At 43.0% G+C, this 23,369-nt stretch overlaps 2 non-coding genes across 2 annotated transcripts; both read left to right on the top strand.

Annotated features, from left to right (window-relative positions):
- Positions 1-7,798: 7,798 nt before the first annotated feature.
- On the top strand, positions 7,799-7,870 carry trnap-agg (transfer RNA proline (anticodon AGG)). Its single transcript has one exon. It is a non-coding gene; the product is annotated as a tRNA-Pro (tRNA).
- A 442-nt stretch (positions 7,871-8,312) lies between these two features.
- trnaq-uug (transfer RNA glutamine (anticodon UUG)) lies at positions 8,313-8,384 on the top strand. Its single transcript has one exon. It is a non-coding gene; the product is annotated as a tRNA-Gln (tRNA).
- The last annotated feature ends 14,985 nt before the right edge of the window (positions 8,385-23,369 follow it).

Genomic DNA, 23,369 nt, shown 5'->3' with positions numbered 1-23,369 from the left:
AAAAAGACGTGATCTAAAAAAAACCCATTGTTTTTGCCTATTCATGTCTTTAAATAAAATAATAATAAAAAATGAGTCCTAGTGTCCTCTACAGAAGACATAGTATAACCTATATGAACATTATAAAAAAAAAAAAACGTTTTTGCAAAAAACTTTCTTATGCTCTAAACAATGTAATGACACACATATTACTAAATTAACTACACTTTTTTTGGTCTCAGGAGGATATAGCTTAATTATATCAGTGTTTTATATCCTGAAATTGTTTAGGTTTCAGGATTTTATATACCAAACTTTGTATGAAGATGATTCCCAACTATGTTATAAAAGATAACAGAATGATTTGATATAGACTTCCATTTTGCTTTATGCAATATGTGTGTAAAATGGCCATAAGCGGGTTTTCCCATTTTATACAATGTATCTATGTATCTAATTTGCATATTAATGTATTCTTGGGGCAACATGTAATGAAAAAAGAACCGAATAATGGGAGTTAGTAGTAATTGCCAAGATTTTCATAATAATATCTAATATTTCATATAATTTCTTTCCATATTGTCACCCAAAATGCCTGAAAAACATGATTTAAGTCCTGCTGTGTAGTTTGCTAAATTATTGTAACACACTTAACATACAGGTATCTTTTAGATTGACACAGGTAATAGTCTCTTTCGGATTTTCATTTCAGAAAATGTACGCATACCCCGTTTTTCGTCGCCAGTCAGCAACATCAAACCGTCTCCTCATGGCGCCATCGGCGGAGGCGAAGCAACTTCAAAATGTGGTGTCTGGAAGGGCCAAATCGAAGGAGGAGGTGCTGGCAGAGGCAAGTACTTTTGTCTGCACAAACGGTGGAGATCCCAGTGACCAGTTTTTAGTACTGGCTCACTGCAAACTTCAGTTTGGGATGTACCAGGGTCAGAGATTTAGATGGCTCCTGGAAAACTCTCTGGGGTACGCAGTGTATTTGGTGCTCAGCATTTCCAGTGAGAAAGCGCAGACAACCCCCCTGTCAGAAAATAAACAACTGTTCCTACAGTACACTTCTCATATTAGAGAGATGGCAGAAGAAGTAGAGAAGTATAAGAGGAAGCAGGAAATGCAAGCAGAAGCCCGGGCAACTGGAGACCAGGGCTGCTTGATGGTGGAGTTTGGTGACTTTCAGGGCCGGTCCATGAAGGATGTTTATGAAGACCAGAGCAATGAGGCCGAATCCCTCATCAGGTACTTGGTTAAGGCAGATGCCAGGCCCAACACTAACATGGCCATTTTCAAGGCGTATGTCCTGAAAAGACGGGCTTCTGATATGGGCACCAGTGTACATCAGCCTGCACGTCCACCTGCAGCCTCCAGTACCTCTGCACGTCCACCTGCAACCTCTAGTGCCTCTGCACGTCCACCTACAGCCATCCAAACTGGTTTACAGCAGACCGCCACTGTGAAAGCACTGTTGGCGCGTGGCAAACATTTGTCACCTTCACAGCTGGCAAAAAATCTAATGTCACCAGTTAAACCCTGTGAGTAGGAGTGTAAATATAGAATTTTCCCTACAGCAGTTCTACATGTATTCATTTATCGTCATGGCAAACTTGTCCACTTGTTGTTTCCAGATCCATTACTGCAGTCCACTTTACCTCCTCCGGCAGCAGAACCCCCAGCCAAACATTTGGTCCGAAAGCAGCTTTTCGCTACTGGTAAGTAAGCAACATCTTACATATGTTTGTCTCCATGTATTGATCACAGTAATAGTTTTAACATTTGTGCTCCAGGCACTTCCATTCCCACTGCTGAAGATGATGATGAGGAGCTGGTATTTGCTGCATCACAATGTGAAGCACAGCTAAATACAGGTGTGGCATATGACACAAATGCAAATATTATAAGAATGTTTTGTGGAAACCCACTGAGAATCATTATTTTTGAAAATAAATAAACATTTTTAAATATTTTTTGTTTACAATACAGAATTATGTGACATCATGCCGCAAGCGGGAGGCATTCTTTGAGTGCACTTCTTCCAAACCTTAAGGATGTCCAAAGGTGTCAGTGTATTTATTTGCGTTTCCGAACTTACCTGTTGCTAAACAATCACTGGATAACTTTTTCACACTGCTTGCTCTTCTCACTCACTCAACCTGAGCAGACAGGATGGTGGAGATTCATTGTTCTAATAATTAGAGGAACAGTTTTTCCTTATTGTGTCTGTGTGCATGCTTCATGTCTGTGGGCATCATACTTTTTTTTACTGAATTCATCACGACTCATTTTCCTTCTTTCATTCCATCTAATCCTCATTCTCAAAGAGCTATATTGATCCCATATTCCTTACATCAATAAAGTGTACACTGTGTTCTTTGCTTCTTGACACTAATACCATTTTCTTCACTGTTATTCCTAAATATAATCATAATTATTATTAATACTTGTTTAAAATTACTGCTTCGCCGGCTGTTTGTGGACTGCATTTATGGCATATTACTATCAAATAACAGTCATCCTTATATTGTTTATGTTACTGTTCACTCAGAGGCCTGTGCCGGTCCGTCTCCATCAGCGGAAACAGCACAGACACCAGCTCTTCCTCATCATCAGCCACCAGCTGAGCTTCCTAGTCACTGGAGAGATCATCTTCCACCTTTCCAGCATGAGTGGATCCGGAACACACTGTTTAAGGCCAACATGCGAACCGAAAAGCCAGAAATAGTGTCCCAGCTGAAGCTTTGGTGGTATCCTCCTCAGCCCCCTTTAATAAACACCCAGCCACCCGCCTCACCTGACCTCTTCTTCTGTCGGCCCATTTTCTTATGGATGCCGCTAAAGATGTGGTTGTTTCCTCTTGTCTGCGTTCGCCCAGACTGTGGTAAGCACAGACTTACAGCGGCAGGACTTTACCGTACCGTGCGCAAGGTCTTGGACATTGATGGGTGGTATGACCTTGCCACTGAGTATCTGGAGTGCAAACGCTGCAAAAAGAAGTATCCAGCTTGGAATGAGGACATCTTAGGACAGCTGGATATGGGCCACCGCAGTCAGTTTCCAGCTTTGCTGACATACAGGTAATTCATAATGACAATCATTCATTATCAGGCGCTTTTATTTGTGTTATTTTTTCCAACCAAAGCATTTGCATGATTATACTGTTGTTTCTTTAGATACTCATGTGACAACCGGGTGGTGAGGATGATGAGGGAGAGGACACTGGGCAACAGTGTGACTCAGCTCTACAAGAAGCTGATGGAATAACACAGTGAGGCATGGACACAGCGTGTCCTGCAGTACCTGACTGCCTGTGAACCATTCACAAGGTCCTCCCTTGTGCAGCCTCCTGTGTTTGCTGAGCCTCCCCTCTTACCTGCCCTTCCTAAACCTAAGTGGCTGTTAGCTGTGTACGCCAGGGATGTTCTGGGGCGACTGGACGAGGTCAAGGCCAAAATAACATCTGTATTTGGCTGTTTTCTCAAGATGGACTCCACAAAAAAGGTATCACAGCCCTGTTTATATCCAGAAATTGTCCAGATATGGATATGTGTGTGTGTGTACATAATGCACAGTTATGAGTTTTTATTTTGTTTTGTTTTTAAAAATCTTTTTTTTTCTTCAATAGGTCACAAAAAAGCTTGCCGGTGCTGCTTCAGGAACAGCTGCCTGGTGCACAAATGTTGGTAACGAACACGGCCAAGTCCTTGTCTCTGTCCTAACAGCCGCCGAGGGACATGCACTGGACCCCATGGCAGCTGGCCTAATGAAACGCTACCGAGAGGCAGGAGAGGCATCCCCAAAGGTGATGTACGTGGACAGAGATTGCTGCAGTCAGCACGGCCAGTCTCAGGTGAAGGCCATGTTTTCGGAGTGGGATGAGCTTGAAGTGCGCCTGGACATCTGGCATTTCATGCGGCGATTTGCTGCAGGTGTCACGACAGAGGCTCATCAGCTCTATGGGATCTTCATGGCACGTCTATCCATGTCCATATTCCAGTGGGATTCAGAGGATGTGGCTGCTCTTCGCCGTGCAAAGGAGGGTGAGCTGGCAGCAAAGAAGACTGGCTACATCTCAGAAAAGGCGGTCAGTGCTAGCATTAACCGGAGGGAGTTGGCACTGCACTGCCGGAGGAGGACCAGGGGGGAGGAGGAGACCACCATATTGATTGGGTCACTGATTGATCAGTTTGACAGTGCGGACGGGAAGGATACTCTGGGAGTTCCACTTCTGAACCATGAACGGATCCAGCAGATATGGAAAGAACAGCGGAAGCATGTACAGTGTATCCAAGACCCAGAGCACTTTCCGCTCTACATAAAGAAGGGGACACTGAAGAAAGGCGGTGTGGAGCTGTGCTGCTACAGGTGTGCTCGAGGCTCTACCTCCTTGGAGTCATTCCACCTCCACCTGAACCGTTTTATTCCAGGTATTACATACATATGGATTAGTAATTTTTCTGTAAAAAAATATAAGCACTGTAACTGCTTCCATTACGTTAAATTAATGTCACATTAATAAATGTCACACTTTTACAGTTCTTTTCTGATGTCATAAAAGCATTGACAAAGCTGTCTTGCCTCACAAATCACTAATAACTCTGGTTATAATGACAATAATTGTTTTTATGTAATTACATAACTCTATTACATGTAACCAGCTACTTCATAGCACCTCATGTGTAGTAAATATATTGTACATATGTGACATATAAAACCCTTTTTTTTTTTTTTTTTTTACTTTTAGGAACCAGTGCCAGTGATGCGCATTTTCAAGCCTATCTCCTTGAGGGCTTGATGCGTTGGAATGATCACCGGATGGAAGATGCCATAAAAGTAGCGTCCTCCATCCGGTCATATGGCAGTGCCATGAGAGAGGTTGTGGACCAGCTTAGCAAGACAGTCTTTGGGAAGCCCTGGGATGAGCGCTATCGCCCTCCTGGAGCATATACAGGCAAGACATTCATTAATTTGTTATTTTGTAATACTCTACTAAGTATCAATTTAGCCTTAAATGTACTAGACAATATATTAAGACATTTTTTTCCCCTTTTATTCTCGTAGGTGAATTGCTAGGAATAGAGTACCTTTACAGCCAGACTGGCAAAACACTGACTCCAGTGCTCCAGAACCCAGAGGATGAAGACAGGCTGGTGGAGGAAATTGATGACCAAGACCTGCAAGATGAGGGGTTTGAGGAAGAGATCACGGAGGACATCACAGTTCCAGTGCTGTACGAGAATGACCCCTGCCATGATCTCGCAAACAGCCCCTCATCTTTGCCTCAGCCTCAGTCCCCAGCATCACTGGCTGATGTATCAATGGCTGACGTGCCACTGGCTGAGCCATCCACATCAACTAGAGAAGGACACCAACTTGCCCCTGCCCCTTCAGTGTTGTCACAGCCATCTGACACTGGAAGCAGTTTCTCCGACGAGGCTCAGGTAAAACACTTTAAGGGCTTTATTTAATTTCAATCTCGTTTTATTCCACATATATTAACATTAATCTGAATTTACTAGGGAGCAGTCATTGGGCCCGATGGCATTGCTGGGTGGGACAAGGTCCAGGATATGGCAGGTTACCTGGTTGGTCTTCGTGAGGCTCCTTACCTCACTGACCTGCAGGTGACAGAGGCCATTCAGCTGTGGACAGCTCTCCATGACATAGACAAACAGCGGGTCAACTATCAGCCTCGACATCAGCCTCAGCTGACACATGGACGCTTTAAGGCACCAAAGCGGTCCGGAGTCACAACGGGTGTGGAGATTGTAAAACGGTGTCTGATTGGACATCCCGGGGGACCAGCACAGTGGCCCAGCACCAGCCGCTTGGTTGAGGCCATTTGTACAAAGCTGTGTGCTTTACACAAGTCGCCGACCAAGAAGGCTGGAGTTTGCCGCCCCAGGTGGTCTAAAATCCTCTCGGATTACCACCACATCCGAGACCTGTTGCTTAACAATCGCAGGCTGATGGATGAAACAATGATCCAGCTGTTTGAGCTAAACCAGAAGACACTCATTCAGTGGTAAGCAAGGCACATTATTTTCTTCAAATTAACTGAATACTTTTTTAAACATATATATAATACATGTAATTTATTTTCAGGTTTCAACGGCAGCAGAAAAAACAGGAAATGAGTGTCCTCGCTCAGGGACTGACTCCACCTGACCCAATTGCTGTGGCTGATACGCAGCTTCCTCCACCGAGGGAAAAATTGGATGAAGCGGCATCGACCTCACGCCCAAAACATACATTTACCCTTCCGCCAAATTGAGAAGGACAGGCTCCTCTTCTGCGACCAGGTCGACGGCCTGCTGCTGCCACCACCATGGTGTGCCCCATTGCACCTGCCCCCACAGCATCAGGAGTTGTGCAGCCCATTTCAGCACCTGGGTCATTGTCACTAGTCCTTAACCCAGACATGACCGTGTCAATGGTGATTCCACCTTCTGGTGCTTCAACATCCGGTGCAGGCCCAGCCCGTTACACCCAGAGGAACAGGCGCCGGCGGGCCCAGGAGACGGAAAGCGGAGTCCATAAGAGGAAGTATGTGCGAGGGGTAACCTTTAACATGTGCAGCAAATGTGGGCAGCCCAAAACCAAAGAGTTTGGCCATAGCCGATATGGTAATGCCACATTTTGCTTGCGTGCCTCAAATGGAAAATCTTTAGATGACTGGTTGGCAGAACAGCGCCAGCAAAATACAAGCCAAACTCCACCTCCTCAATAAACAATTTGCTTTTTCCTGTATATATTTTGTATATATTACTGTACATGGTTCCACCCAGTCTTTCATATTGTCCTATATATATATATATATATATATATATATATATATATATATATATATATATATATATGTGTGTTTGTGTCTGTGTACTCATTTCATTATTTGTGTGTATTCATTTTAATATTGTTTTTTTTACATTTAAAGTGTCATTTAAATATTTGTGTATTCATTTTAATAAAACATTTTAAGTGCCATTGAAATATTTGTGTGTATTCATTTTAATAAAACATTTAAAATGTCTTAAAGTAATCTAATAAATCATATCTCTCAAATCATATCCCTCACAAAAAACACACATATTTGAAGAAACATTTTTATTCATTTTATTCAATCATAAACAACATGTAATATGCATTTTTTTAAAATAATATACACAAAAAAAACATTTAATAAAATATTTGAAGTGTCTTAAAACAAATCTGATAAATCATGTCAATCAAATCATATCCCTCCATTTTTATTCATTTTATTAAATAATCAACAACATGTAATGTGCAATATTTAAAAATAATAATAATACACACAAAAAAATATAAATCAATATAATGATGTCATAGATAAATGAAGACGCAGGCGCAGTTGATCACACGCAGAACACGGGTTCGAATCCAGCCCGCGGAGGGTGACTTGTTTCAAATGTGACTAAAATATAGCCCTAATAATGTTGCAGGGGAAATTTGTGGGCAAATTCTCGTTTTTCGCGTCTTTTTGGCTTGTGTGCGGGGGCGCAAAGATTGGGCCCCTTCTTTTACGCAGCGAGCGCTCTACCATTTGAGCTAATTCCCCTCGATGATGGAGAAGAGGTGTCCATCGCTCTCAAAGACAAAGACGAGGCGCGATCCCTAGCACGTGTGCAGGTGCTGCAGCGTGATTTCCAATGACCACAAAAAAGAGGCCGCATTTCCTCTGTGCTGGCAACTTTGCACTGGCTACCTTTTAATTGTAGATTTAATTAAAATATTGCGCTTTAAGCCATGCAAGCTTTAATGTTTTCGGCCCGGCAGCAGCAGGGAGGACGTATGTTTAGGCTCGTTGGTCTAGGGGTATGATTCTCTCTTAGGGTGCGAGAGGTCCCGGGTTCAAATCCCGGACGAGCCCATTATCAGGCTTTGCTTTTAATCTCTTAGGGCAACCAGGATATTTATCAGAAATTGGGGATAAAATGAGCCAGAGAGAGGCCGGTTAGCTCAGTTGGTTAGAGCGCGGTGCTAATAGTGCCAAGGTCAAGGGTTCGAACCCCGTACGGGCAACTCATTTTCTCTCTGGGACCTTCGCTCTGCTCTTCTCGAAAATGTCTGGCGGTCTCCCAGACATGACTGCTGGCTAAACCGCACAAGTACCTGGCCGAATTAGCTCAGTTGGGAGAGCGTTAGACTGAAGATCTAAAGGTCCCTGGTTCAATCCCGGGTTGCGGCAGAGGAACCACGTCCGCCTCTCTTAGTCGAGGCGGTCTATTGACCAAACGCCAGCTCTTATCTACCTGATTCCACCTAGCCTCATCGTTATCTGTCTCTCAGACAGCCAGCTATCAGGGTTTGTTTGTTCCATGGTGTAATGGTTAGCACTCTGGGCTTTGAATCCAGCGATCCGAGTTCAAATCTCGGTGGGACCATCATTTGCCAGGAATGTGTGCAGTACCTCGTTCGAAAAAACATTTTCGGCAGCACTGAGTCGCAAGAGCTCATCTAGGTAGTGCCCCTTGAAGGGGGGCGTAAAAACGATGTACAGCACTGGAGAATGCAGGCATCGATCCCGCTATCTCTCGCATGCTAAGCGAGCGCTCTACCATTTGAGCTAATTCCCCTCGATGATGGAGAGAAGGTGTCCATCGCTCTCAAAGACAAAGACGAGGCGCGATCCCTAGCACGTGTGCAGGTGCTGCAGCGTGATTTCCAATGACCACAAAAAAACAGGCCGCATTTTCTCTGTGCTGGCAACTTTACACTGGCTACCTTTTAATTTAATTTAATCAAAAAATTGCGCTTTGACTCCAGCGATCCGAGTTCAAATCTCGGTGGAACCTTTTTAGGTTCTTTGTGGAAGGGAGGGAAAAAACAGAGGTGATGCGCAACTGCTGACGTGGCGGTGAAATTGGCACTCTCAAACCGAGTCGGAATCGGGGAAACATGGGCTTAAAAAGCAAAGGAATGTGTGCAGTACCTCGTTCAAAAAAACTTTTTCGGCAGCACTGAGCCGCAAGAGCTCATCTAGGTAGTGCCCCTTGAAGGGGGGGCGTAAAAAGGATGGACAGCCCTGGAGAATGCAGGCATTGATCCCACTACCTCTCGCTTGCGCTTGCTGCTTCCTACCGATTGAGCTAAAGTAAGCCCAAAGTAAGCCCACGTGAGCCAATCGCGTTTCTCTGCTGTGGCTTACTTTTGACCAATCGCGTTTCTCTCCTGTGGCTTACTTTTGACCAATCGCGTTTCTCTCCTGTGGCTTACTTTTGACCAATCGCGTTTCTCTCCTGTGGCTTACTTTTGACCAATCGCGTTTCTCTCCCATGGCTTACTTTTGACCAATCGTGTTTCTCTTCTGTGACGTACTTTTGACCAATCAGCGGCTCCTATTATTGTCATCTTTGCAACAGGTAAGGCTATTCTTCATTACTGTATAATCGTTTAATATTTATTCATATACATTGTGTATTTTTGGAAAATTAGACATGCCAATATAGCTAGCTAGCGTGTATATTACAGGTTTACTTCAGTACCTGTGAACCTGTAACTTTTCCCATGATAAAATACAGAAAAGAAAACATGTAGCTACTGTTAAGTTAATTAGCCGGCCGCTAATTAAGCTATATCCTCCTGAGACCAAAAAAAGTTTAGTTAATAATTTAGTATTTTGTGTGTCATTACATTGTTTAGAGCATAAGAAAGTTTTTTGCAAAAACGTTTTTTTTTTTTATAATGTTCATATAGGTTATACTATGTCTTCTGTATAGGACACTACTAGGACTCATTTTTTATTATTATTTTATTTAAAAAGACGTGATCTAAAAAAAACCCATTGTTTTTGCCTATTCATGTCTTTAAATAAAATAATAATAAAAAATGAGTCCTAGTGTCCTCTACAGAAGACATAGTATAACCTATATGAACATTATAAAAAAAAAAAAACGTTTTTGCAAAAAACTTTCTTATGCTCTAAACAATGTAATGACACACATATTACTAAATTAACTACACTTTTTTTGGTCTCAGGAGGATATAGCTTAATTATATCAGTGTTTTATATCCTGAAATTGTTTAGGTTTCAGGATTTTATATACCAAACTTTGTATGAAGATGATTCCCAACTATGTTATAAAAGATAACAGAATGATTTGATATAGACTTCCATTTTGCTTTATGCAATATGTGTGTAAAATGGCCATAAGCGGGTTTTCCCATTTTATACAATGTATCTATGTATCTAATTTGCATATTAATGTATTCTTGGGGCAACATGTAATGAAAAAAGAACCGAATAATGGGAGTTAGTAGTAATTGCCAAGATTTTCATAATAATATCTAATATTTCATATAATTTCTTTCCATATTGTCACCCAAAATGCCTGAAAAACATGATTTAAGTCCTGCTGTGTAGTTTGCTAAATTATTGTAACACACTTAACATACAGGTATCTTTTAGATTGACACAGGTAATAGTCTCTTTCGGATTTTCATTTCAGAAAATGTACGCATACCCCGTTTTTCGTCGCCAGTCAGCAACATCAAACCGTCTCCTCATGGCGCCATCGGCGGAGGCGAAGCAACTTCAAAATGTGGTGTCTGGAAGGGCCAAATCGAAGGAGGAGGTGCTGGCAGAGGCAAGTACTTTTGTCTGCACAAACGGTGGAGATCCCAGTGACCAGTTTTTAGTACTGGCTCACTGCAAACTTCAGTTTGGGATGTACCAGGGTCAGAGATTTAGATGGCTCCTGGAAAACTCTCTGGGGTACGCAGTGTATTTGGTGCTCAGCATTTCCAGTGAGAAAGCGCAGACAACCCCCCTGTCAGAAAATAAACAACTGTTCCTACAGTACACTTCTCATATTAGAGAGATGGCAGAAGAAGTAGAGAAGTATAAGAGGAAGCAGGAAATGCAAGCAGAAGCCCGGGCAACTGGAGACCAGGGCTGCTTGATGGTGGAGTTTGGTGACTTTCAGGGCCGGTCCATGAAGGATGTTTATGAAGACCAGAGCAATGAGGCCGAATCCCTCATCAGGTACTTGGTTAAGGCAGATGCCAGGCCCAACACTAACATGGCCATTTTCAAGGCGTATGTCCTGAAAAGACGGGCTTCTGATATGGGCACCAGTGTACATCAGCCTGCACGTCCACCTGCAGCCTCCAGTACCTCTGCACGTCCACCTGCAACCTCTAGTGCCTCTGCACGTCCACCTACAGCCATCCAAACTGGTTTACAGCAGACCGCCACTGTGAAAGCACTGTTGGCGCGTGGCAAACATTTGTCACCTTCACAGCTGGCAAAAAATCTAATGTCACCAGTTAAACCCTGTGAGTAGGAGTGTAAATATAGAATTTTCCCTACAGCAGTTCTACATGTATTCATTTATCGTCATGGCAAACTTGTCCACTTGTTGTTTCCAGATCCATTACTGCAGTCCACTTTACCTCCTCCGGCAGCAGAACCCCCAGCCAAACATTTGGTCCGAAAGCAGCTTTTCGCTACTGGTAAGTAAGCAACATCTTACATATGTTTGTCTCCATGTATTGATCACAGTAATAGTTTTAACATTTGTGCTCCAGGCACTTCCATTCCCACTGCTGAAGATGATGATGAGGAGCTGGTATTTGCTGCATCACAATGTGAAGCACAGCTAAATACAGGTGTGGCATATGACACAAATGCAAATATTATAAGAATGTTTTGTGGAAACCCACTGAGAATCATTATTTTTGAAAATAAATAAACATTTTTAAATATTTTTTGTTTACAATACAGAATTATGTGACATCATGCCGCAAGCGGGAGGCATTCTTTGAGTGCACTTCTTCCAAACCTTAAGGATGTCCAAAGGTGTCAGTGTATTTATTTGCGTTTCCGAACTTACCTGTTGCTAAACAATCACTGGATAACTTTTTCACACTGCTTGCTCTTCTCACTCACTCAACCTGAGCAGACAGGATGGTGGAGATTCATTGTTCTAATAATTAGAGGAACAGTTTTTCCTTATTGTGTCTGTGTGCATGCTTCATGTCTGTGGGCATCATACTTTTTTTTACTGAATTCATCACGACTCATTTTCCTTCTTTCATTCCATCTAATCCTCATTCTCAAAGAGCTATATTGATCCCATATTCCTTACATCAATAAAGTGTACACTGTGTTCTTTGCTTCTTGACACTAATACCATTTTCTTCACTGTTATTCCTAAATATAATCATAATTATTATTAATACTTGTTTAAAATTACTGCTTCGCCGGCTGTTTGTGGACTGCATTTATGGCATATTACTATCAAATAACAGTCATCCTTATATTGTTTATGTTACTGTTCACTCAGAGGCCTGTGCCGGTCCGTCTCCATCAGCGGAAACAGCACAGACACCAGCTCTTCCTCATCATCAGCCACCAGCTGAGCTTCCTAGTCACTGGAGAGATCATCTTCCACCTTTCCAGCATGAGTGGATCCGGAACACACTGTTTAAGGCCAACATGCGAACCGAAAAGCCAGAAATAGTGTCCCAGCTGAAGCTTTGGTGGTATCCTCCTCAGCCCCCTTTAATAAACACCCAGCCACCCGCCTCACCTGACCTCTTCTTCTGTCGGCCCATTTTCTTATGGATGCCGCTAAAGATGTGGTTGTTTCCTCTTGTCTGCGTTCGCCCAGACTGTGGTAAGCACAGACTTACAGCGGCAGGACTTTACCGTACCGTGCGCAAGGTCTTGGACATTGATGGGTGGTATGACCTTGCCACTGAGTATCTGGAGTGCAAACGCTGCAAAAAGAAGTATCCAGCTTGGAATGAGGACATCTTAGGACAGCTGGATATGGGCCACCGCAGTCAGTTTCCAGCTTTGCTGACATACAGGTAATTCATAATGACAATCATTCATTATCAGGCGCTTTTATTTGTGTTATTTTTTCCAACCAAAGCATTTGCATGATTATACTGTTGTTTCTTTAGATACTCATGTGACAACCGGGTGGTGAGGATGATGAGGGAGAGGACACTGGGCAACAGTGTGACTCAGCTCTACAAGAAGCTGATGGAATAACACAGTGAGGCATGGACACAGCGTGTCCTGCAGTACCTGACTGCCTGTGAACCATTCACAAGGTCCTCCCTTGTGCAGCCTCCTGTGTTTGCTGAGCCTCCCCTCTTACCTGCCCTTCCTAAACCTAAGTGGCTGTTAGCTGTGTACGCCAGGGATGTTCTGGGGCGACTGGACGAGGTCAAGGCCAAAATAACATCTGTATTTGGCTGTTTTCTCAAGATGGACTCCACAAAAAAGGTATCACAGCCCTGTTTATATCCAGAAATTGTCCAGATATGGATATGTGTGTGTGTGTACATAATGCACAGTTATGAGTTTTTATTTTGTTTTGTTTTTAAAAATCTTTTTTTTTCTTCAATAGGTCACAAAAAAGCTTGCCGGTGCTGCTTCAGGAACAGCTGCCTGGTGCACAAATGTTGGTAACGAACACGGCCAAGTCCTTGTCTCTGTCCTAACAGCCGCCGAGGGACATGCACTGGACCCCATGGCAGCTGGCCTAATGAAACGCTACCGAGAGGCAGGAGAGGCATCCCCAAAGGTGATGTACGTGGACAGAGATTGCTGCAGTCAGCACGGCCAGTCTCAGGTGAAGGCCATGTTTTCGGAGTGGGATGAGCTTGAAGTGCGCCTGGACATCTGGCATTTCATGCGGCGATTTGCTGCAGGTGTCACGACAGAGGCTCATCAGCTCTATGGGATCTTCATGGCACGTCTATCCATGTCCATATTCCAGTGGGATTCAGAGGATGTGGCTGCTCTTCGCCGTGCAAAGGAGGGTGAGCTGGCAGCAAAGAAGACTGGCTACATCTCAGAAAAGGCGGTCAGTGCTAGCATTAACCGGAGGGAGTTGGCACTGCACTGCCGGAGGAGGACCAGGGGGGAGGAGGAGACCACCATATTGATTGGGTCACTGATTGATCAGTTTGACAGTGCGGACGGGAAGGATACTCTGGGAGTTCCACTTCTGAACCATGAACGGATCCAGCAGATATGGAAAGAACAGCGGAAGCATGTACAGTGTATCCAAGACCCAGAGCACTTTCCGCTCTACATAAAGAAGGGGACACTGAAGAAAGGCGGTGTGGAGCTGTGCTGCTACAGGTGTGCTCGAGGCTCTACCTCCTTGGAGTCATTCCACCTCCACCTGAACCGTTTTATTCCAGGTATTACATACATATGGATTAGTAATTTTTCTGTAAAAAAATATAAGCACTGTAACTGCTTCCATTACGTTAAATTAATGTCACATTAATAAATGTCACACTTTTACAGTTCTTTTCTGATGTCATAAAAGCATTGACAAAGCTGTCTTGCCTCACAAATCACTAATAACTCTGGTTATAATGACAATAATTGTTTTTATGTAATTACATAACTCTATTACATGTAACCAGCTACTTCATAGCACCTCATGTGTAGTAAATATATTGTACATATGTGACATATAAAACCCTTTTTTTTTTTTTTTTTTTACTTTTAGGAACCAGTGCCAGTGATGCGCATTTTCAAGCCTATCTCCTTGAGGGCTTGATGCGTTGGAATGATCACCGGATGGAAGATGCCATAAAAGTAGCGTCCTCCATCCGGTCATATGGCAGTGCCATGAGAGAGGTTGTGGACCAGCTTAGCAAGACAGTCTTTGGGAAGCCCTGGGATGAGCGCTATCGCCCTCCTGGAGCATATACAGGCAAGACATTCATTAATTTGTTATTTTGTAATACTCTACTAAGTATCAATTTAGCCTTAAATGTACTAGACAATATATTAAGACATTTTTTTCCCCTTTTATTCTCGTAGGTGAATTGCTAGGAATAGAGTACCTTTACAGCCAGACTGGCAAAACACTGACTCCAGTGCTCCAGAACCCAGAGGATGAGGACAGGCTGGTGGAGGAAATTGATGACCAAGACCTGCAAGATGAGGGGTTTGAGGAAGAGATCACGGAGGACATCACAGTTCCAGTGCTGTACGAGAATGACCCCTGCCATGATCTCGCAAACAGCCCCTCATCTTTGCCTCAGCCTCAGTCCCCAGCATCACTGGCTGATGTATCAATGGCTGACGTGCCACTGGCTGAGCCATCCACATCAACTAGAGAAGGACACCAACTTGCCCCTGCCCCTTCAGTGTTGTCACAGCCATCTGACACTGGAAGCAGTTTCTCCGACGAGGCTCAGGTAAAACACTTTAAGGGCTTTATTTAATTTCAATCTCGTTTTATTCCACATATATTAACATTAATCTGAATTTACTAGGGAGCAGTCATTGGGCCCGATGGCATTGCTGGGTGGGACAAGGTCCAGGATATGGCAGGTTACCTGGTTGGTCTTCGTGAGGCTCCTTACCTCACTGACCTGCAGGTGACAGAGGCCATTCAGCTGTGGACAGCTCTCCATGACATAGACAAACAGCGGGTCAACTATCAGCCTCGACATCAGCCTCAGCTGACACATGGACGCTTTAAGGCACCAAAGCGGTCCGGAGTCACAACGGGTGTGGAGATTGTAAAACGGTGTCTGATTGGACATCCCGGGGGACCAGCACAGTGGCCCAGCACCAGCCGCTTGGTTGAGGCCATTTGTACAAACCTGTGTGCTTTACACAAGTCGCCGACCAAGAAGGCTGGAGTTTGCCGCCCCAGGTGGTCTAAAATCCTCTCGGATTACCACCACATCCGAGAGCTGTTGCTTAACAATCGCAGGCTGATGGATGAAACAATGATCCAGCTGTTTGAGCTAAACCAGAAGACACTCATTCAGTGGTAAGCAAGGCACATTATTTTCTTCAAATTAACTGAATACTTTTTTAAACATATATATAATACATGTAATTTATTTTCAGGTTTCAACGGCAGCAGAAAAAACAGGAAATGAGTGTCCTCGCTCAGGGACTGACTCCACCTGACCCAATTGCTGTGGCTGATACGCAGCTTCCTCCACCGAGGGAAAAATTGGATGAAGCGGCATCGACCTCACGCCCAAAACATACATTTACCCTTCCGCCAAATTGAGAAGGACAGGCTCCTCTTCTGCGACCAGGTCGACGGCCTGCTGCTGCCACCACCATGGTGTGCCCCATTGCACCTGCCCCCACAGCATCAGGAGTTGTGCAGCCCATTTCAGCACCTGGGTCATTGTCACTAGTCCTTAACCCAGACATGACCGTGTCAATGGTGATTCCACCTTCTGGTGCTTCAACATCCGGTGCAGGCCCAGCTCCACCTGCTCCTGTGTCTGCTGCTCCTGTTTCCCGTTACACCCAGAGGAACAGGCGCTGGCGGGCCCAGGAGACGGAAAGCGGAGTCCATAAGAGGAAGTATGTGCGAGGGGTAACCTTTAACATGTGCAGCAAATGTGGGCAGCCCAAAACCAAAGAGTTTGGCCATAGCCGATATGGTAATGCCACATTTTGCTTGGGTGCCTCAAATGGAAAATCTTTAGATGACTGGTTGGCAGAACAGCGCCAGCAAAATACAAGCCAAACTCCACCTCCTCAATAAACAATTTGCTTTTTTCCTGTATATATTTTGTATATATTACTGTACATGGTTCCACCCAGTCTTTCATATTGTCCTATATATATATTTATATATATATATATATATATATATATATATATATATTGTGTTTGTGTCTGTGTACTCATTTCATTATTTGTGTGTATTCATTTTAATATTTGTTTTTTTACATTTAAAGTGTCATTTAAATATTTGTGTATTCATTTTAATAAAACATTTTAAGTGTCATTGAAATATTTGTATGTATTCATTTTAATAAAACATTTAAAGTGTCTTAAAGTAATCTAATAAATCATATCAATCAAATCATATCCCTCACAAAAAACACACATATTTGAAGAAACATTTGTATTAATTTTATTCAATCATAAACAACATGTAATATGCAATTTTTAAAAAATAATATACACAAAAAAAAACATTTAATAAAACATTTGAAGTGTCTTACAACAAATCTGATAAATCATGTCAATCAAATCATATCCCTCCATTTTTATTCATTTTATTAAATAATCAACTACATGTAATGTGCAATATTTAAAAATAATAATAATACACACAACAAAAATATAAATCAATATAATGATGTCATAGATAAATGAAGACGCAGGCGCAGTTGATCACACGCAGAACACGGGTTCGAATCCAGCCCGCGGAGGGTGACTTGTTTCAAATGTGACTAAACTCCTGCATAATGCACAGGAATATAGCCCTAATAATGTTGCAGGGGAAATTTGTGGGCAAATTCTCGTTTTTCGCGTCTTTTTGGCTTGTGTGCGGGGGCGCAAAGATTGGGCCCATTCTTTTGTGCAGCAAGCGCTCTACCATTTGAGCTAATTCCCCTCGATGATGGAGAGAAGGTGTCCATCGCTCTCAAAGACAAAGACGAGGCGCGATCCCTAGCACGTGTGCAGGTGCTGCAGCGTGATTTCCAATGACCACAAAAAAACAGGACGCATTTCCTCTCTGCTGGCAACTTTGCACTGGCTACCTTTTAATTGTAGATTTAATCAAAAAATTGCGCTTTGAATCCAGCGATCCGAGTTCAAATCTCGGTGGAACCTTTTTAGGTTCTTTGCGGAAGGGAGGGAAAAAACAGAGGTGATGCGCAACTGCTGACGTGGCGGTGAAATTGGCACTCTCAATTCCGAGTCGGAATTGGGGAAACATGGGCTTAAAAAGCAAAGGCTTCATCTGCTTCTTGCTATCGTGCTTCTGGACTCAATGACTTAAATCCTTGCTATCGTGCTTCTGGACTCAATGACTTAAATCCTGCTGCTCATGGGAAAAGTTGACACACGCCAAGGTTCCATGGTGTAATGCTTAGCACTCTGGGCTCTGAATCCAGCGATCTGAGTTCAAATCTCGGTGGGACCTGCTTTTGCCAGGAATGTGTGCAGTACCTCGTTTGAAAAAACTTTTTCGGCAGCACTGAGCCGCAAGAGCTCATCTAGGTAGTGCCCCTTGAAGGGGGGCGTAAAAAGGATGGACAGCACTGGAGAATGCAGGCATCGATCCCACTACCTCTCGCTTGCGCCTACTGCTTCCTACCGATTGAGCCAAAGTAAGCCCAAAGTAAGCCCACGTGAGCCAATCGTGTTTCTCTGCTGTGGCTTACTTTTGACCAATCGCGTTCTCTCCTGTGGCTTACTTTTGACCAATCGTGTTTCTCTCCTGTGGCTTACTTTTGACCAATCGCCTTTCTCTCCTTTGGCTTACTTTTGACCAATCGCGTTTCTCTCCTGGCTCTGCTCCTGTGGCTTACTTTTGACCAATCGGCGACCGCTATTATTAGGCAAGGCAAGGCAAGGCAAGTTTATTTATATAGCACATTTCATACACAATGGTAATTCAAAGTGCTTTACATAGAAGAAATTAAAATAATCAAAAGAAATCAGAATAATTAAAACAGTTTGGAATAAAATATAAAATACAGAAATAATCAAATGAAATCAGAATAATTAAACCATAAAATAAAATACAGTGCAAACAGTAGGACGAACAGTGGCACAGTGCTCATTCAGTAAATGCACAGTTAAACAGATGTGTTTTGAGTCTGGATTTGAATGTGACTACTGTAGGAGCACATCTGATCTCTTCTGGAAGCTGGTTCCAGCTGCGGCTGGCATAGTAGCTAAAAGCTGACTCGCCATGCTTAGAGTGAACCCTTGGTATTTCTAGCCGATGTGATCCTAACGATCTGAGTGATCTGTTGGGTCTATATTCACTGAGCATATCTGGAATGTATTGAGGTCCTAGGCCATTGAATGATTTATATACCAGTAATAATACTTTAAAATCAATCCTAAATGTAACTGGCAGCCAGTGTAAAGACCTGAGGACTGGTGTGATGTGTTCATATTTTCTGGTTCTGCTCAGAATCCTAGCAGCAGTGTTCTGTATGAGCTGCAACTGTCTTATGGTCTTTTTGGGAAGGCCAGTGAGAAGTCCATTACAATAATCCACCCTACTGGTGATGAAAGCATGCACAAGTTTTTCTAAGTCTTGACTGGAAACAAAGCATCTAATTCTTGCAATATTTTTCAGGTGATAATATGCTGATTTAGTTATTGCTTTGACATGACTACTGAAACTAAGGTCTGACTCTAGAGACACACCCAGATTCCTGACTTGATTTTTAGTTGTTTGACCCCTAGACTGAAGGTATGCGTTCACCTTGAGAACTTCATCTTTGTTTCCAAACGCAATGACTTCAGTTTTGTATTTGTTTAACTGAAGAAAGTTTTGGCACATCCAATTGTTTACTTCATCAATGCATTGGCAAAGGGAGTCAATGGGGCTGTAATCGTTAGGCGATAGGGATAAGTAGAGCTGTGTGTCGTCTGCATAGCTATGGTAAGCCATTTGGTTCTTTCTCATTATTTGGCTCATTGGGAGCATGTACAGGTTGAATAGGAGTGGCGCAAGAATTGAGCCTTGAGGGACTCCGCATGTCATGGATGTCCACTCAGACTTATGGTCTCCTATACTCACATAATAACCTCTGCCTCGTAAGTATGACCTGAACCATTTTAGGACTATCCCAGAAAGCCCGACCCAGTTTTCCAGCCTGTCAAGAAGTATTTTGTGATCGACAGTGTCAAATGCAGTACTGAGGTCGAGTAGTACCAGCACTGATAATTAGCCTGTATCAGTATTTAAGCGAATATCATTTATTATCTTTATGAGCGCGGTCTCTGTACTGTGGTGCGGTCGGAAACCAGAGTGAAAATGGTCAAAGTATCCATTCGAGCGTAAGAATTTGATCAGCTGATTGAAGACAACTTTTTCAATGATCTTGCCTATGAAAGGAAGATTTGATATCGGTCAATAGTTGTTTAATATGGTCTTATCCAGATTGCTCTTTTTCATGAGGGGTGTAGGATTACAAATTTTATTTTAAATGTATAATTGAGCTTCCAATACAATAGCATAGAAACTGAGAAAGTTTATTAGTTTGAATTTTGTATCTAAGGTAAATGATGTCACAAACCTGCCTGTTCCTGTCTGTCCAGCTCTCTATTGTAAGTTAAATTGGTCAGAGCACTGAGACTATCACCTTTTGTCTTTATGCACTGCCTGGCCATTAAGATAATGTGAAGGTATCGGTGAAGAGTCTGGCTGATTGGATTAGGATATTTACATTACACTGTTATGCTGATTGGATTAGGATTGGTAACACTCTCAGTCTAGGGCACATCCTTAACCCAGATGCCTCATTTGCATGCTTTTGTTTCCACCTTTATGTAACTCCTCCTCCTGAAAGGGTATATGAACTAAATGTATACTGCCTTAGTTAGACTTGATTGAGATGACTACAGCGACGAAATAAAGAACTTATACCTCAACAATCTCCTGGTCTGCAACTCTATCTTTTCTACACTTGAGAAGAAGAAGTTCACAACAGGGGCTTGACGACAGCAGTTTTCAGGGAGGTCGGAAAACTCCCAGAGAGAAGTGAGGCATTTACCACTTCCAGGAGATCTGCTTCTAAGCTGTGTAACACATTTTTGAAAAAAGATGTGGGAAGTGCGTCAAGGGCGCAGGTTGATGTTTTTAGTTGCTGTACGGTTTCTTCCAAAATTTTGCCATCAATTTCTTCGAAATCAGACATAGTGGCTACTTTCTCGTGCTGTTGTCTGATCTGCCTGACCCCAGCGCAACTCAAGGATGAGCTGATCACCTTTCTGATATTATTGATTTTCTCAGAGAAGAAAGAAGTAAACTCACTGCACTTTCTCACTGAGAGCATTTCACTGGGAATCTGGCTTGGGGGGGTTGTCAGTCTCTCTACAGTAGCAAAAAGAGTGCGCGTGTTGTTTATATTGCTGTTTATAATATTCGAGAAAAAAGTCTGTCTAGCTTTGCTTAGTTCCTTATTGAAAGCATGGATGCTGTCTTTGTAGATGTTATAATGGACTACACGTTTTGTCTTCCGCCACATGCGCTCTGCTTTTCTGCATTGTCTTTTCATATTTTGCACTGCTGTTGAGTTTCTCCAAGGTGCTTTTTGCCTGCCACTCTTCTTCCTGACTTTCACAGGAGCAATATCATCAATTACACTCTTAACTTTTGAGTTAAAAGAATCAAGGAGAAAATCAACAGAGTCAGCAGATATGCTTGGTGTTAAAGATATAGCCTTCATAAATAGTACACTAGTGTTCTCATTTAAGCATCTCTTCTTGACAGACACAGATCTAGCTTCAATGGCAGGAGAGATCAATATATCAAAGAAAATACAAAAATGATCAGACAGTGCTACATCCTTAATAACAATTGATGAAATGTTTAGACCCTTACTGATAAGTAAATCTAGAGTGTGTCCACGATTATGTGTGGGTCCATGTACATGCTGAGTCAGATCAAAAGTTTTTAAAACAGTTTTGATTTCTTTTGCCATATTGTTTTCTGCATTATCTATGTGAATGTTAAAATCTCCAGCAATGGCAAAGCAGTCAAACTCTGAGGAAATTGTTGATAACAGTTCTGTTAAGTTCTCAGCAAAAGCTGGAGAGTATTTTGGAGGCCTGTAAACAATGATAAGTAAATTGCGTGGAGCACCTTTTAACACAATACCCAGATACTCGAAAGACGGGTAATTCCCAAATGATATTTGCTTACATTGATAGACATCTTTATAAAGAGCAGCTAAACCTCCACCTCTTCTGACAGCTCTGCAGACACTCATAAAAGTAAAGTTAGGAGGGGCTGTTTCATTGAGGACTGTTGCACTGCAACTTTCTTCTAGCCAAGTTTCATTTAGCAACATAAAATCCAGGTTGTATGTGGTTATTAAGTCGTTGACTAAAAGTGATTTATTTTTAAGTGAGCGGATGTTTAAAAGTGCTAACTTAACAGTCTTACTTTTTGTCCCCACAGCAATCTTGGTATGTCGTGTAATAGGCACCAGATTAGATTGGTTTGCTGTACGGCTTTTGAAGGCCTTAGACTTTCTATCATGTAATCGAACAGCAATAGAAAAAGATACAGGCACACTGGGTTCCCGCTTGTTCTGTAAACATTTGAGAAAGTTATTGTTATCATAGCGGGGACCCGACACATATCACTGAGAGCTGGTATCAGTTGTTTTTGGTTCACCTCGAGCCGCTGGAGGAGGGTGTGGGCCCTGGCGCTGTGGCAGAGGCCGAAGAGCTCTCACAGGAGGAGGGGGAGGGCGAGCTGGGCCCGCAGGCTTTGGTGGTTGTGGGGCCTGGCGTTTTTTGGTTGGTATCTGGGGGCTCGCAGCAAAAGAGTGGGATAGTCTAGTTCCAGCATGCACCAGTTGTTCCATTTTCTCTGAGAAGCACAGAAGTGGAGATGCTGGAGAGAGTGGTAATGTTTCCGGTGAGAGGGATTTTTGCTCTGGTGTTATTGGAGGCTGTAATATGCTGTCCTGGTTTCCCTGGCTGTTTTCCAGAAAGTCGTCTATGGGTGCTGTATCTTGGAGCAGTGCTGGTATGTCACAGTCTGTCTGTGGTGAGCTCTGTGGGCAGGGCTCAGCTGAGATTGTGTCCGTGAGCAGAGGTTGTTGTGGCTGAGTGGTGTTATCACTGTCCTTGTGTGATGTGTCAACCGCATGTCCATTCAGGTGCTGAAATGAAATCCTGTGGTCATTCATACTGTATCCAGGTGTGTGTATGCCATTCAGGTTGAGTGGATTGGCACACATTGCAGAAGGATAACGGAGGGAGAAGTAGATATTGTCCTTTAGCACTCTTGAACCAAGTTTGTTTGGGTGGTGGCCATCCTGTTGAAACAGTTGCCTCTTACTCCAGAAAAGATTGAAGTTGTCAATAAAGTTCACTCCTTTTATATTGCAGGTTTTTTGCAGCCATGTATTAAGCCCAAGCAACCGTGAAAACCTGTTTGTTCCTCTTGCTGGGAGTGGTCCACTGATGAATGTTTGAACTTTCAGTCTTTTAAGTGTTTCAAAAAGTTAATTGAAATCCTTTTTAAGAAGTTCCGACTGCTCTTTATGAATATCATTCTTCCCCACATGAATGATGAGTCGATTTGCAGTCTTATGTTTCATCAGAATGTTCTGAAGTTCCCTGTTTACATCAGAAGTTGTTGCTTGTGGAAGGCAGCACGTTGTTGTATCCCTGCTATTAATGTTTCTGATTACGGAGTCGCCCACTATCAGAGTCCTGGGCTCGGCTGCACTGTGAGCTGAGTGCCGCTGTCTGCTCGACCTTGAGCCCCAGTTAGCATCAGTGTTAGCTACTGGCTGATTCTGTCTGTGTGCGATCACATTCATCAAATTTGGGGATTCCTCATTCATTAATACTTCAAATCTGTTCTCAAGATGTATAGGCGGTGGTAGGAGACCAGTGTTTGCAGTCCTTGTCA

This window comes from Siphateles boraxobius, unplaced genomic scaffold (genome assembly GCF_051911475.1).
Source record: "Siphateles boraxobius isolate OS27281-9 unplaced genomic scaffold, OSU_SipBor_1 269, whole genome shotgun sequence".
Lineage (NCBI taxonomy): Eukaryota > Metazoa > Chordata > Actinopteri > Cypriniformes > Leuciscidae > Siphateles > Siphateles boraxobius.
The sequence above is the reverse complement of the archived record's forward strand: the minus strand, read 5'-3'. Positions and strand labels throughout refer to the sequence as shown.